At 60.3% G+C, this 4408-nt stretch overlaps 1 protein-coding gene across 1 annotated transcript in view; it reads left to right on the forward strand.

Moving 5' to 3' along the window:
• Window positions 1–3242: 3242 nt before the first annotated feature.
• Window positions 3243–4408, forward strand: part of LOC120597598 (metabotropic glutamate receptor 4-like) — a 79163-nt gene continuing 77997 nt past the window's right edge. Inside the window, exon 1 of the mRNA XM_039856151.1 lies at window positions 3243–3270. The gene's annotated coding sequence lies outside the window, so the exon portion shown is untranslated. The remainder of the gene's footprint in view (window positions 3271–4408) is intronic.

Raw genomic sequence — 4408 nt, forward strand, 5'->3', positions numbered from 1 at the left:
GTGTCTCCAGGTATGTGAATGTGTGTATCTGTGTGTTTGTGTGTGTGAGTCTGTGTGTGTCTCTGTGTGTTTGTCTCCATGATAAATCCAGTCAGCTACAGTCAGCAAGAGGGTGTCCCAGCTGGATCAGAGGGGAGGGCACGGTGGCTGACAACTCTGGGGCTGGGAGGCCTGGGATGCCCCAGGATGGCTGCCCAGAAGAGCTAGGCCTCAAGCTGGAAACCTTCAAACTGGACGAGTCCACAAACTCAGCCATCTGCCAGCCAACAGTGTTTCTTTTTTTAACCCCTGAAAAATATAGCCTGCCCAGCCTTCTGCAACACAGCTGGTTGGGGGTGGGGGACAGGATAATTATGGCCAGAGTGAAGGGAACACTGAGGGGCAGGGTGTGGGGAGAGTGACTGGATTAGTTTTGGCTCTCAACAGACCGTGGCCCATTATTTTTCAGTTTCATTCATTCATTCATTCATTCATTCAACAAAAGGATATTCAGTAAAAAGATATTGAGAGCTATATTCCGTGTAAGAATTGCAGTGGCTCCCACATGTGAGCACCTAAACACAGGACTGGGTGCAGTGCATACATTATTTCATTTCCTTTTCATGATTGCCTTCCCCATAGGACCCAAGAGTTAGCCCTTATGGTAACTTTGCATGAATCAAACAAAGGACCCCCATCTTTTGGGCAGACATAGCCTCAAGAGAGGAGTGTTACTTGTCAAGCCCAAGGCATGCTGAATTTGATCCTCCCAGCACCCCCTCAACTGGGTGGCTTCTTACACACCACCCTGGTAGCCCTTCTCTAAGGTCAGCATTATGGTCCTTGTCCTACAGGTAGGAGACTGAGGGATCCCGGGCAAGAAGACTCCAGCTCGAGTGGGGTTCAGTTTGAACCCAGACAGGCTGTTCTCCAAGGACACGGCCTCTCCAGGAGTGACTTGAGTTTTCTGCAAGCCCAGAGCAGTGCATACTTGTCTGGACAGAGCCATCGGACAGCAGGAATTTTTGTGGCCTTAGCTTATGCCTCTTTAAAATGTGTTGTGCTGAGGTGCGCATGGTCACGGGGATGCACTTCTCAAGGACAGGGCGATGTTCAGTCATTTGTATATTCCAGGGCTGGGAACGGAGCAAGATCTCAGCCAGGGCTGGTTGCATAAAAAAAGACATGAATAAATGCATGATCTAGGCCCTTCCATCAGAGACTTCAGTTTGACTGGGTAAATGAGATATGTATTTGGGGCCATTACATGTGACAGCAAAGAGAGTTCGTGCTTTATCAACATTTATTCATTTGCCAAGTATTCATTGAGCTCACCCTATGGGCCAGGCAAGGTGCCAAACACTGGATGAAACATGGTGAACAAGATGTGGTTCTGGCCTACCATTAAATCTGGAGTTCTGGGGGAGGGGGCACCTGAGTGGGTCTTTGGGAAGGGGCAAAGGTGTTGGATAAGAGGCATGGAGGGAGACAGGGCAGACCAGTAGGGGGAAGATCAGGCCTTGCTATTCCCAGAACCCCTAGACATTCTCTTGACCTATAAGGGGGTTACCCATGGAAATTAGGGGTTGGGCTGTGAGGGGGAGCTGAGCTCCCTCAGGCCTGGGCACAATTGAGCACCAGGTAGCACTCTGCAGGTCAGCCAGGAGGGCTGAGGCATGGATGGGGAGGCCACTGGCCAGCCGCTCTCTCTCCCCAGCTCCTTGGCATTGTGCTGAACACCCTCCCTGGGACAAGGACAATCACACATCACAGCTCTAATTGAAGCCATTTCTGTAGTCTGGGACAAGATGCTCTTGCAATCCTAAAAGGGCCACATGGCTCCCTCCATCTTTTCCTCCCCTGCCTGCCTCTAAGACCAACCCTCTCCTGGGATTTTTCACAGCCCTCTGGGAAGGAGGTGAGCTGGGGCTCCAGCTTCTCCCTGGCTGAAAGATTCTTCCCAGGTTTGCTCCAGCCTGCTGGCCAGGCCACCTGTTACACTTTGCAAAGTAGGCTGAGGGAGACTAGTGAGCTATGGGCCATGGGGTGGGGGTTCCCCTAGCCTGGTAAGGCTCTGGGGTGGAGGGAGCCTCAGTAGGAAGGGGCTCCCATAAGCTGTGTGACCAGGAGCAAATGGAATCGCCTCACTGGGCCTCAGTTTACCCCCGTGTTATATGCTCGAACCAGGAGGAGTGGGGCGTGCAAATGAACATGCCACATGGGGGCACACGCCACTGTTCTTTGCAGATGTGTGAGAAGCGGCCCTGCGGCTCGGGGTTTTACTGACGCAAGGGAGTGGGGAGGAGCGCAACCCCTTTCCATCGCTGTGTTTTGCTGTACTTTTCAGGGTGTGTGCCGGGAGGCTGTGTTCCTGACTCTTGACTTTTGGGGTCAAGAAGAGTCCTGGGGGTCGATGAACCAGCTGACACCAGCACGGCGGGAAGAAGGGAGAAAAGGGGCTTCCAGCAGAGGGCGCCGGTGGGGCGCGGCGGGAGTGGGAGCAGACGGCGGGGCGGGCGTGGAGGGGTGGCAGGGCTCTCTGAGAACCCCAGGCTTCCGGCAGTGGAGGTGCGGGTCGGGGTGGGGGGGGTGGGGCGGGCTCCCGGGTGCTCTCTCTTTAAAAGGCCGGCGGAAGCGCAGCGCGCTCGGCCCGCACTTGCAGCGCAAACTTGCGGGGCTGGGCTGGCGCCTTCCCGAGTGCGGCTGCGGCCGCAGGCGCCGGGCTGAGCGGCTGCGGTCCCCTCGCCCCTTTGTGCTCCCAGCGCTCCAGCCCCTCCCGCAGCCTCCCTCTCCGCGTCTGCCTCGCTCTCCCTGTCTCTCGCTCTCTCGCTCGCTCGCTCTCATTTTTTTCCTGCTGCCGCTGCCGCGGCGCCCGCACCTCGGCAGGCTGCGCTCACTGGTCGGCTGCCGTTCCAGCTCGGAGCCCTCGGCTGAATCCCGCTTCCCGGAGTCGCCTCGCCCGCACTCTCCGGCTCGGACGCCGGGCTCCGTGGCTGCCGGAGTAGGGCTTGCCACGGCTCCCCAGCTTGCTCGTTCGCTCTAGCTAAAGCAGCCACCGAACGTCGCGCGCTTGCAGGCGGTTGCAGCCGAGCGGCCACCAGCTCATCCTAGCAGCGTCCAGGACTCCGGGCGGCCCCGCGCCCGGCTTGGTCCGCAGCGTCAGCGCCGCCTGCCGCGGCCCGGGCTCTGGGCACCGCAAGAACCAGCTTCCAGTCGCCGCCTCCCTGCGTCCCCGGGGCGGGCGGGAGATCCACCGACCCCTCCGCGCGGCGCAGACCTCGCCCGCGCGCGGTGAGTTGTGGCCCGCGGGGACCCGGTTAAGGGGACCGTGCCCTTCGGCCTCTGGGACGCGGGCTGCGGCGGGAACCCCGGGGCTCGAGGAGGTGGCCTCTGATGGGCTCCCATTCTCAGAGCTCCTGGAGGAAGGCCGGCGGACTGGAGTTCTCGGGGTTGGAGGGTCTCCCCTCGGGGCTGGCCCTGCTTTCCTAATGCCCGCAAGGGAGGGGATGGAGCAGCGCCTTTTCTGCGGGCCTGAGGGAAAAGTCTCTCTGACCGGGGATATGTTAGGTTCTTCCCGGCGGCGGGTCGTGCCAGCTCTCAGGTGGGAGCAGCAGCATTAGCACGCCCCTCTGCGGGGAGACAGGGCAGGCGGAGGCGCAGGGCGTTATCTGCACCCCTTCGCGGCTCTCTCTCGGCGGGAGGGCAGCGCCAGGCTTGCGCGCCTCGGCTCCTTTTCCCGCACCGCGTCCCGCTCCGGTGTCTGTCTCAGCAGCGCCTTCGCCACCGACCAGAGCCGGGCGCCCGCTCGCTCGCGGCTGCGGCGAGTTGGGACGGCGAGCGCCCCAGGGTCTGGGGTCTTTCCCTCTTCCAGCCCCGGAACTTTAGGGTCAGGTGCTCCTCTGAGACACTGGACTGACCCTCTCCGGGACCCTGATGAACTCATGCCTCTATGTGGCCTCCGGGCCGCGCGCGCTTGCGCGGATGTGTGTTGAGGGGGGGGGGTCCCCTCCGGGGTCAGGCTTTCCAGGCGTCCAGGAGCTGGAAGCGCCCCCTCCCTGGAAGCGCGGGGGCGGTACTGGGAGGTGGAGGCCCTGAGTGAGAGAGGCGCCCCCGCACCGGGGCGGTCTGAGGCTGTTAGTTCTGAAATGGGCGGCAGAAGCGGCGGCAGGGAGTCTTGAGGCCCGAACATACGAGCGCCCCCTGCCCCCAGGCCACGAGCGACACCCCCGCCTTCAGACTTTCGGTCCTTTTTGGAGGCCGCTCCTTAATGCTTTCCCCTCTCGTCAGCATCCCTGCTCCTGGTGCGGGAGAAAGCTGCTTTGCGTTATTGAACTGGGTTTGCTTAGTGGGGTGCCCGAAGCCACGTGTCTGTTGGAGCAGTGGTTAGTCTGTCTGCCCCTCTGAGTCTGGCAAAAAGGCCTCTGTGATG

Source organism: Pteropus medius, unplaced genomic scaffold, assembly GCF_902729225.1.
Source record: "Pteropus medius unplaced genomic scaffold, Ma_sr-lr_union100, whole genome shotgun sequence".
Lineage (NCBI taxonomy): Eukaryota > Metazoa > Chordata > Mammalia > Chiroptera > Pteropodidae > Pteropus > Pteropus medius.